We start from the raw sequence: 12,296 nt of genomic DNA on the forward strand, positions 1-12,296 counted from the left end.
CTGATTTTTCTCTCAAAATATGTTCAAATGCATCATAAATATACCAAGTGAATATATGTGGAAGTCTTTAAAAAATATCTGATTTGTCTTATTGACTCTGATGTTAAAATATGTTAATGCATCATCAAAAATGCACTGGAGGTGAATGTATATACAAGTCTAAAAATAACTGGCTGGTCTTATGCTGCAACTTGAGAGATTGCTATTTATGATCTTTCAACATGAATTATTCAAATAGAACTTCCTGAAATTTTATCCAAAAGAATTTGAGAAGCATTATTTTGTTTAGATTTATACCAGCGCCTTTATGTTGTGCACACACTTGAGTTGAGACACTTAATATAGCTTAATCTTTAAGTGCACTATGCACCTTTACTTTGATTGTTTTTGTTTATACCAAGTAAAAATCAACTGCTGCTACTTTCCCAAGGTTGCTGATTTTCCCAAGCAAAGACCTGTCCGAAACCGAGTGTCGCGGACTTGCACATTCCATGGTCCAGTTGCTGAGGGATGCACTGAAGCTTTGTGCAGCTGCCACATGGGGAAATGGGGAACAACTGCAAACTGAGATACTTATCTTTTAATTTATTTTAGGTAAAGAGGTTCCCTCTCTTCTGCCCCAACAACATGCCTCAGCCTCAACCTCAAGAGTATCCCCTTTGGCACCATTGTGACATTTTATTCCCCATTTCCTACCCAACCATTTTGTGGACAGTGAGTGACATTAACAATTGGAGCTGGATTTTCCAGAGCTCATCAGAAAAATGACTGGGCAGGAATTCTGCCTGCCCACGTGATCCTGGCATCTGACAACATTTTACTTGGGGAGGGAGGCCTTGTTGCACATGTCAGATGGAATTGAAACAAGAATTTGGATATCTGCTGCTGGGAGGGAAATCAAGTCTAGTTGCAGCATTTAAAAGGCTGCTGCAGTTTGAATGGCCAGAAGCACAGCAGGTGAATAAAGAGGAGGGCAGAAGAGGCAGACAAAGAGAGTGGAGCTGCACCTGAACAACAACAACTTTTATTTGTGCAGCGCCTTTAACGTAGTGAAACATCCCAAGGTGCTTCACAGCAGTGTTATAAGACAAAACAAATAAATTTGACACCGAGCCACATATGAAATTACAGCAGTTGACCAAACGTTTGGTCAAAGAGGTAGGTTTTAGGGAGCGTCTTAAAGGAGGAAAGAGAGGTTGAGAGATTTAGGGAGGGAGTTCCAGAGCCTCGGGCCCAGGCAGCTGAAGGCACTGCCACTGATGGTTGAGCAGTTATAATCAGGGATGCTCGAGGGCAGACATCTAGTGAGGTTGTGAGGCTGAAAGAGATTACAGAGATCAGGAGGGGCGAGGCCATGGAGGGATTTGTAAACCAGGATGAGAATTTTGAAATCAAGGCGGTGCTTAACCGGGAGCCAATGTAGGACAGCAAGCACAGGGGTGATGAGTGATTGGGACTTGGTGCGAGTTAGGACACGGGCTGCTGAGTTTTGGATGACCTCAAGTTTATGTAGGGTAGCATATGGGAGGCCAGCTAGGGGTGCCTTAGAGTAGTCAAGTCTGGAGGTAACAAAGGCATGGATGACGGTTTCAACAGCAGATGAGCTGAGGCAGGAGCGGAGGCAGGCAGGCAATGTTATGGAAGTGGAAGTAGACGGTAAGGCAGTAATGCAATCACAGGAGAAGCATTATTTGGTTCTCAGAGACTGCAGTGGAGTCATGCTGGCGGATAAGGGTGAGAAGACAAAGGCTCTTCGTCACCCAAGGAATTCTGCTCCAGAAAAAGGATGAACAGACATATGGAGGGAGGTGGCACTGGTGGTCACTACCAACTCTTAAGATCGCATCAACAGCTATTCAGTGCCAGAAATATTTTAATAACCTCACCAGACCTTTCAAGGTAAGGGAAGGCATGAGTGCTTGTGCAGATGCTGAGATACTGTTGGACCACATAAGGGGCAGTCATGATGAGTAGTAGTAGGGCACAATGAACAGACAAGATGGCAGTAAATATGTATATGCCGCCCCCCACCCCTGACCTCGAGAGAACACCATCGGCAGGTCAGGGATAAAAGAGCTGAAGCCAGCCTCTTCAGGGAGCAACTCGGGCCGTTCCAGGAGGGCGACGGATTCAAGGAGGACAACTGGATTGATGTCACCAAAATCCAGGTTGCGATTGGAGTATCGACAAGACCAGTGGGTGGGGTCAGGGCCCAGGTTCAGGAGGAGCGGCGAAAGATCGGGACCCAGGAACAGCGAGAGTTTGGAGCCCAGGAGAGGCAAGGCTAGAGTCGAGTAGCGGCGGGGTTGGAATCGAGGAGCGGTGAGTTTGGCTGCGAGGTTGGAGTTGAGGAGTGGCGGGTCGTGGCCCAGAAGCAGTGGTGTTGGAGTCGAGGAATGGTGGGGTCGTGGCCCAGGAGCGGCGAGGTCAGAGTCGAGGAACCCAGCAGCGAAGCTGAGGCCCAGGAGCGGCGCAGCATATAATAACGGGGTCGGAGCCCTGGAAAGGTGCGGCATGGGCCAGCCCACACTACGACCTATGAATTCCAAGGACAGTAGGTGTATGTGGGCGTAGTAGGTCCGTGCAGCAGAACTTGGTCTCCAGTCGTCTTGGTTAACCCTTGCCACTGGATTAAGACCTTGCTCTGTCAAACCCGTGTGGTGGCTGGTGTACAATGGCCACTCCACATTAAAAGAATTCATACACAGGCATCTTCCATCCTTCAGGATGTAGTTCAGGACCTGAAATGTCAGGTCCCTCATTGAAACACCTGTGAACTCATCCTTTTTTGGTGTGGAAGCAGGTCATCCCCTGCACAAGGGACTGCCTAATACTACTACCAAATATGTATATATTCAGTGTATTTGTGTTATCCCTCTTGTGTGTTGATTAATATTTGTAACTATCTTCTCCCCGAGAGGATGTTAATGTATTAGCTGAATGATTGAGAGTAAGGCAAGGGATCATGAAAGGATTTTATTGTGTCAAGAGGGTGGAGGGCACATCTTTATTGGATAAAGTTGATGATCTGCATAATGACAAGTGATTCCTTGCCTTACTCTCAATCATTCAGCTAATACATTAACATCCTCTCAGGGAGAAGATAGTTACAAATATATAAGATTCTGACGGGACTGGACAGGTTAGATGCGGGAAGACTGTTCCCGAGATTGGGGAAGTCCAGAACCAGGGGACACAGTCTTAGGATAAGGGGTAGGCCATTTAGGACTGAGATGAGGAGAAACTTCTTCACTCAGAGAGTTGTTAACCTGTGGAATTCCCTACCGCAGAGAGTTGTTGATGCCAGTTCATTGGATATATTCAAGAGGGAGTTCGATATGGCCCTTAGAGCTAAAGGGATCAAGGGGTATGGAGAGAAAGCAGGAAAGCGGTACTGAGTGAATGATCAGCCATGATCTTATTGAATGGTGGTGTGGGCTCGAATGGCCGACTCCTGCACCTATTTTCTATGTTTTTAAGTGTTACTGGAAGTAGGGTATGCAGGCACAACTTCTATCTTTCGTAGCATCTTTGTCTTCAGGGTATTGGTTTCCACCACATTCTTCCTCCTCACCTTCTGTGTTTTGAAGGTCCACCTGCTTTGTAACTGTCAAATTATGGAGATGCAGGAAGCCAATATAATTCTGGAAACCCCTGATAGACTGTACTTCAGGGCTCCCCCCGTCCAAACACTGGAAATGAAGCCTAAGAATTTTGATAGCCTGTTCCTCTGTCACGGTCCCAAAGAGAAAACACAGCCTTCTCAGACACTTCCTATAGGAAAAATCTAGATTGCCTCTCCATAATCTGTAGACCCTGTGGCATAATATGGATCAAGTGTTGCCTGCATGCATTAGGCTTGTCAGCTCTGGTTGGATCAATTTCCACCTCCATAACATTGCCCGTCTCTGCCCTTGCATCAGCTCATCCACCACCGAAACCCTCATCCATGCCTTTGTTACCTCTAGACTTAATTAGTCCAATGCACTCCTGACTGGCCTCCCATATTCTACCCTACATAAACATGGCCTCGCCCCTCCCTATCTCTAACGTCCTCCAGCCCCACAACCCCCCGAGATATCTGCGTTCCTCGAATTCTGCCCTCTTGACCATCCCTGATTATAATTGCTCAATCATTGTTGGTCGTGCCTTCTGTTGCCTAGGCCTTAAACTCTGGAATTCCCTGCCTAAACCTCTCTGCCTCTCTAAGACGTTCCTAAAAACCTATGTCTTTGAATAAGCTTTTGGCCATCTGCAGGCACAGGGATATTCCAGGGGAGTAACTCAATCTGGTGGTAGGCAGCTTTTTGAGCACTATGGAGGCAGGAATTGACAGTTTGGGCCATCAGAGGCACGCAGGCGTGAACTGGGTCGCTAGCAACAGTTCCTGAGAGATCAATCATCCAGTCCAGGAGATTCCTGGGCAATCTGAGAGGGTTGACAACCATGGGATGCAGAGCGGGGAACAATTGGACTGGGGGTGACAGGACTGTGATGCAAAAACCTAGAAGGTTGTGAGCTGGCTGCAGTACATTTTTTTTATTACAGGGCAGTTGTGTGTATATTTCAGTTATTAAAATGGACAAATGTAAAATTTAAAATTGGTAGCCATTTGGGCTATTGACTGGGAGAGGAATTGTTCCTGAAGCCTTTGGATAGACAAAGGCTCGTATCAACAGGAGCAGTAGGAAAGGCAGGAGAAGCAGAGTCCAGCTCAAGGGGACGCAGTTAAACCATAGAGGGGGAGACCAAAATATAAAAGAAAAGGATTATATCAATATATAAAATCAAAAAAACTAAAAGCTCTTAAATTTCAATGCTGAAAATTAAATTTAAAATGACTTACCTACGTGGAAAATATTAGTTTGGATAAAAATCATAACATCTGAGCTAGGATTCAGGGAAAAACTTGGATAGGGATATTGTATTTGAAGTGAATATAATTGCTACAGATGTAACATCAATGCAACAATGTGTGCCTCACTACACCCGATGTAAACTATTGATACGTGGAGAATTCTGATAGCGCTCAATAAAAATAATAAAGACAGCACTTTTAGTTTTACTGGCAGACAGCCTGGGGTATCTAGTTTTAAGTTTATTTCAGTCAAATAACGAGAGACATGGCAGGGCAGCTCAGTCCTGTGGAATGCAAATCCAGTGCCATGTGGAAAGTCCTGGACGCTTTGCGTAGCCCGGACGGCCACATGTGCAGGAACTGTTACCAGCTACAGCAACTCGAGCTTGAGCGGCAGCTGGAGTCACTGCGCTGCATCAGTGAGGCTGAGAACTTCGTGGATAGCGCGTTCCTCGAGGTGGCCATCCCGCAGCTTAAGAGTGCAAGCAGAGAGGGAATGGGTGACTGCCAGACAGAAGAGAAGGACCAGGCAGGTAGTACAGGAGCCCCCTGAGTGCATCTCACTCTCCAAATATTATTCTGTTCTGAGTACTGGTGGAGGCGATGGTTCCTCTGGGGAGTGCAGCCAGAGCCAAGTCCACGGCACCACGGGTAGCTCAGCTGCACAGGGTGGGGGGAAGGAAGAGTGGAAGAGCAATAGTGGTAACTGATTCGATAGGGGAGCAGACAAGTGTTTCTGCAGCCGCAGATGTGACTCGATGGTATGTTGTCTCCCTGGTGCCAGGGTCAAGGATGTCACTGAGTGGCTGCAGGGCATTCTGGGGGGGAGAGGGTGAACAGCCTCAGCTCGTGCTCCATATCGGTACCAATGACATAGGTAGAAAGAGGGATGAGGTCCTACAGGCAGATTTTAGGGAGCTAGGAGATTAAAAAGCAGGACCTCAAAGGTAGTAATCTCTGGATTACTCCTGGTGCCACGTGCCAGTGAGTACAGAAATAGGATAGGACAGATGAATGTATGGCTGGAAGGATGGTGCAGGAGGGTGGGCTTTAGATTCCTGAGGTATTAAGACCATTTCTGGGGGAGGGGGACGTGTACAAGCCAGATGGATTATACCTCAACAGAGCCGGGACCAATATCCTTCCGGCGGGGTGGGTGGCTGGGGGGTTGCTAGTGCTGTCGGGGAGGGTTTAAATGAACTTGGCAGGGGGATGGGAACCTGGGAATAGATTCAGTAGGGAGAGAAGCAATGCTGGAATTGGAAAGCAAAAATGTAGAAAGTGAATTTGGAAGACAGAGGAAACACGGGCTAGAAAATAGACAACAAGGAAGTTTGGCAGTGCTAAATGGTATATACTTCAATGCAAGGAGTACCCTGTATAAGGAATAAGGCAGATGGGCTGAGAGCACAGATAGACACTTGGGAGTATGATATTATAGCTATTACTGAGACATGGCTGAAAGAAGGGTAGATATGGCAGCTCAACATTCCTGGTTATACGGTTTTCAGACGAGATAGAGAGGGGGGTAAAAAAGGAGGGGGGGGTCGCAGTATTGATTAAAGAAACAATTACTGCTGTGAGGAGGGATGATATGTTGAAGGATCATCAAATGAGGCCATATGGGTCGAATTGAAGAACAAAAAAGGGGCGATCAAACAGTCAGAGGGAGATACAAGAGCAAATATGTGGGCTAATTTCTGAGAAGTGCAAAAAAGGGCAGTAATAGTAGGGGATTTCAACTACCCTAACATTAACTGGTATAAAATTAGTATGAAATGTATAGAGGGTGCGGAATTCCTAAAATGCAATCAGGAGAACTTTTTTAGCCAGTATGTAGCAAGCCCAACAAGGGAGGGGGTGGTTCTGGACTTAGTTTTAGGCAGGTGGAAGGGGCATCAGTGGGAGAGCATTTTGGTGCTAGTGATCATAATTTAGTTAGATTTAGGGTAATTATAGTAAAGGACCAGGAATAAAAGTTCTCAATTGGGGAAAAAAGCCAACTTTGATCAGCTGAGAGGTGATTTAGCCATAGTGGACTGGAAACAGCTTCTTGAAGGTAAATCAGTGTCAGAGAAGTGGGAGGCATTCAAGGAGATCCAGAGGGTTCAGAGCAAGTATGTTCCCTTAAAGAAAAAGGGTGGGACTAACAAATTTAGAGCCCCCTGGATGTCAAGGAACATACAGGGAAGGATAAAGAAAAAGAGAGAGGCTTACGACAGATACTGAGGGCTCAATACTGCAGAAACTCAAGGAGTATAGAAAGTGGAGGGGTGAAATTAAAAAGGAAATTAGGAAAGCAAAGAGAGAGCTTTAAAAAAATTTGGCAAGCAAAATCAAGGAAAAAGCGAAGATGTTTTATAAATACATTAAGAGTAAGAGGATAACTAAAGAAAGGGTAGGGCCGATTAGAGACCATAAAGGTAATGTGTGTGTGGAGGCGGAAGACGTGGGTATGATTCTTAATGAATACTTCGCACCTATTTTCACAAAAGAGAGGTGCAATGCAGACATGGCAATCAAGGAGGAGTGTGAAATATTAGATGAAATAAACCTAGTGAGAGTGGAAGTATGAAGAAGTTTAGCAGCTTTGAAAGTGGATAAATCCCCAGGCCCAGATTAAATGTATGCCAGGCTGTTAAGAGAAGCAAAAAAAGAGGATATAGCAAAGGCTCCGACCATCATTTTCCAATCCTCTCTCGCTACAGGTGTGGAATGCTAACATGGTACTTTTGTTTAAAAAAGGAGAAAGGGATAGACCGAGTAATTACAGGCCAGTGAGTCTAACCTCGGTGGAAAATTATTGGAAAAAATTTTGAAGGACAGGATAAATCTTCACTTAGAAAGACATGGATTAATCAAGGACAGTCAGCATGGATTTGTGAAGGGAAGGTCGTGTCTGACTAACTTGATTGAATTTTTGAGGAGGTAACAAGGAGGATTGATCAGGGTAGTGAGTTTGCTGTAGTGTATATGGATTTTAGCAAAGCTTTTGATAAGGTCCCACATGGCAGACTAGTCATGAATGTAAAAGCCCATGAGATCCAAAATTGGCTCAGAGGCAGAAGCAAAGGATAATGGTTGATGGATGTTTTTGTGACTGGAAGGCTGATTCCCGTGGGGTTCCGCAGGGCTCAGTACTAGATCCCTTGTTTTTTTTGGTACATATCAATGATTTAGATTTGAATGTAAGGAGTATGATTAAGAAGTTTGCAGATGATATTAAAATTGGCTGTGTGATTGATAAAGAAGAAGAAAGCTGTAGACTGCAGGAAGATATCAATGAACTGGTCAGGTGGCAAATAGAATTCAATCCGGAGAAGTGCGAGGTTATGCATTTGGGGAAGGCTAACAAAGCAAGGGAATACACATTAAATGCTAAGACACTGAGAAGTGTAGAGGAATAAAGGGATCTTGGAGTGCATGTCCATAGATCGCTGAAGGTAGCAGGCCAGGTAGATCACATGGTTAAGAAGGCATACGGAATACTTGCCTTTATTAGCCGAGGCATAGAATACAAGAGCAGGGAGGTTATGCTTGAACTGTATAAAACACTAGTTAGGCCACACAGCTAGAATACTGTGTGCATTTCTGGTCACTACATTACAGGAAAGATGTGATTGCACTAGAAAGGGTAGAGAGGAGATTTACGAGGATGTTGCCTGGCCTGGAGCATTTTAGCTATGAGGAAAGATTAGATAGGCTGCGGTTGTTTTCTTTGTAACAGAGGAGGCTGAGGAGACCTTATTGGAGGTGTATAAAATTATGAGGGGCCTAGATAGAATGGATAAGATGACCCTATTTGCCTTAGCAGATGTGTCAACAGCCAGGGGGCATAGAGTTAAAGTAATTGGAAGAGGTTCAGAGGGGATTTGAGGGGGAATTTCTGCATCCACAGGGTGGTGGAGGTCTGGAACTCATTGCCTGAAAGGGTGGTAGAGGTAGAAACCCTCAGCACATTTAAAAAGTACTTGAATGTGCACTTGAAGTGCTGTAACCTACTGGGCTACGGACCAAGAGCTGGAAAGTGGGATTAGGCTGGATAGCTCTTTGTTGGCCGGTGCAGACACAATGGGCCGAAATGGCTTCCTTTCGTGCTGTAAATTTCTATGATCTCGCCCTTTTACCCATTATTTACTGAAAGGCCTTCAGTGACGGAGGTGGCCGAGGTGCAAACCACACATAGAGTGCTTTTCTCCCAGGTTGCCAGCAGATCGATAATTCCACTCTATCCGGGATGGTTGATAGCTCGAACGTAAATACTGCTGTACTCTTCTGGCTTTCCTCCCTGCCAGTGCGCTACTCACTCTAAGCCAGAGGATGCACTGTTTTATAAGATCTGCAACATTATTCATTTCATAGGCAGTCCCTCAAAATTGAGGAAGACTTGCTTCCACTCTAAAAGTGACTTCTTTGGTGACTGAACAGTCCAATCCTGGAATTCCAGTCTCTGTCACAGGTGGTACAGTCGTTGAAGGGTGGGTGGGACTGGTTTGCCGCACACTCCTTCCACTGCCTGTGCTTGTTTTCTGCATGCTCTCGGCGACGAGACTCGAGGTGTTCAACACCCTCCCGGATGCTCTTCCTCCACTTAGGGCGGTCTTTGGCTAGGGACTCCCAGGTGTCAATGGGAATGTTGCATTTTATCAAGAAGACTTTGAGGGTGTCCTTGAAACATTTCCTCTGCCCACCTCGGGCTCATCTGCCATGTCGGAGTTCCGAGTAGAGTGCTTGCTTTGAGAGTTTGGCGTCAGGCATGCAACTGATGTGGCCCGCCCAACAGAGCTGGTCGAGTGTGGTCAGTGCTTCGATGCTGGGGATGTTGGCCTGATTGAGGATGCTAACGTTGGTGCGTCTGTCCTCCCAGAGGATCTTGCAGAGACATCGTTGGTGGTATTTCTCCAGCGATTTGAGGTGTCTACTGTATATGATCCACGTTTCTGATCTATACAGGAGGGCGGGTATCACTACAGCCCTGTAGACTATGAGCTTGGTGCCAGATTTAAGGGCCTGATGTTCGAACACTCTCTTCCTCAGGCATTTAAAGTGTATGCATCGTTTTAAGGGTAAAGCATCTAATTTCTGTTGGGTAAATCTGAGTTCCTACAGAGGTCAATTAAGAGATTGCTACTATTGAGTAAACATTGGGTGAGGTCATGCAGATAATTGAGAGTCTGCAGATATCCTGGCTCTGTTCCTGTAATGTTCCTTTTTTTTAAAAAAACTTCTTTTAAGTGTGGCACAGAACTATGAGCATGACGTTTTAAGTGAGGCATCCTTGAAATCTGCACTAAATGTACCATTTATAATATAACAATTGCTCATGGTGACATCTGAAGTGTGACAGGAAGCAAATGTGATGTTTATAGAAGTGTCTGGTACAGGTAACAGAAATGTCACACTAGTGCAGTGGAGTACATTGTTTTGAGGAGCTCTGGAATTCCCTCCCTGAATCTCTCCTCCTTTAGGGAGCTCCTTAAACCATACTTCTTTGACCAAGCTTTTGGCCATCTGCCCTTATAACTCCTTATGCGTCTCGAGCCTTGCTGTGTTAAAGGTGCTATATAAATACAAGCTATTGTTGTTGAGAGAGTTTAGTTGCAGTTTTCAGACAATGAAGATGAAAATTAACATGCAGCTAATCTATGCAGTATTTTTCATGGTGATGCTTGATGCAGACACAAAAAGCAGAAATGTGTTGCGTCCCCCAGCATCAACATTGCACACATTGATGAACAAAATACTCAGCACTAAAAATAAATCAAACCTGTCTAATTGACTACAGCCTCTAATTAAGTTTGGTCGTATTTAAAAAAAATTCATGAATCATTTCAGAGAAAGAAGTTTCGGGGCACACTAGCTGCAAGAGCCCAGCAATCCTGATTTACAACTACATTGTATGGCCCCAAGTTTCCACCTGATTTGCTCCTGATTTTTAGGAGCAACTGGTGTAGAACGGAGTATCTTAGAAATCGGAATTCTCGTCATTTAGTTTGCTCCAGTTCTAGTCAGTTAGAATAGTTTCACTTTGGAACAGAATTTTTTTTTCAAAAGGGAGCGAGTCCGGCCACTTACGCCTGTTTTCAAAGTTTCGTCAGTGAAAACTTACTCCAAACTAACTTAGAATGGAGTAAGTGAAGATTTTTGTATGCTCGAAAAAACCTTATCTACACTTTAGAAAATCAGGCGTAGGTTACAAATCAGGCGTAGGGAATGGGGGAGGGGGTTTAAAGGGAAGTTTACAAACATTAAACACTTCAGTTTTACAAATAAAGAGCCATCATCAATAATAAATGATAAATACATCAATAAATCAACCAATAAATCAATCAAAAAAAATTAATAAGAAATATATTTTTTTTTTAAATCAATAAATAAAACATTTTCTACTTACCGACTGCAGCACCGGGAGCCCTCCAACAGCATGCTGGGATGCCCCCCCCCCCCCCCAGTGTGTCTCTGTCAGTGTCTCTATCTCTCTGTCTGTCTGTGTGTGTCTCTCATTCTCTGTCTGTCAGTGTCTGTGTTTCTGACAGCGAGGTGAGGGGGGTAGAGGGAGAGAGGGGGTTGAAGGGGATAAAGGGGAGATGGGGGGGGAAAGGAGATGGGGGGGGAAAGGAGATGGGGGGGGGAAAGGAGATGGGGGGGGAGAAAGGAGATGGGGGGGGAGAAAGGAGATGGGGGGGGAGAAAGGAGATGGGGGGGGGGAGAAAGGAGATGGGGGGGGGAAAGGAGATGGGGGGGGGAAAGGAGATGGGGGGGGGGAAAGGAGATGGGGGGGGGGAAAGGAGATGGGGGGGAAAGGAGATGGGGGGGGGAAAGGAGATGGGGGGGGGGAAAGGAGATTGGGGGGGGGAAAGGAGATGGGGGGGGGGGGGAAAGGAGATGGGGGGGGGAAAGGAGATGGGGGGGGGAAAGGAGATGGGGGGGGAAAGGAGATGGGGGGGGGGAAAGGAGATGGGGGGGGGGAAAGGAGATGGGGGGGGGGAAAGGAGATGGGGGGGGGGAAAGGAGATGGGGGGGGAAAGGAGATGGGGGGGGGGAAAGGAGATGGGGGGGGGGAAAGGAGATGGGGGGGGAAAGGAGATGGGGGGGGGAAAGGAGATGGGGGGGGGAAAGGAGATGGGGGGGGGAAGGAGATGGGGGGGAAAGGAGATGGGGGGGAAAGGAGATGGGGGGGGAAGGAGATTGGGGGGGGAAGGAGATTGGGGGGGGAAGGAGATTGGGGGGGGAAAGGAGATTGGGGGGGGAAGGAGATGGGGGGGGAGGAGATGGGGGGGGAAGGAGATGGGGGGGGAAGGAGATGGGGGGGGATAGGAGATGGGGGGGGAAGGGATGGGGGGGGGAAGGAGATGGGGGGGGAAGGAGATGGGGGGGGAAGGAGGGATGGGGGGGAGGAGATGGGGGGGGTAAGGAGATGGGGGGGGGGAAGGTTGGG

The sequence above is a fragment of the Pristiophorus japonicus genome, unplaced genomic scaffold, assembly GCF_044704955.1.
Source record: "Pristiophorus japonicus isolate sPriJap1 unplaced genomic scaffold, sPriJap1.hap1 HAP1_SCAFFOLD_822, whole genome shotgun sequence".
In the NCBI taxonomy this organism is placed as follows: domain Eukaryota; kingdom Metazoa; phylum Chordata; class Chondrichthyes; family Pristiophoridae; genus Pristiophorus; species Pristiophorus japonicus.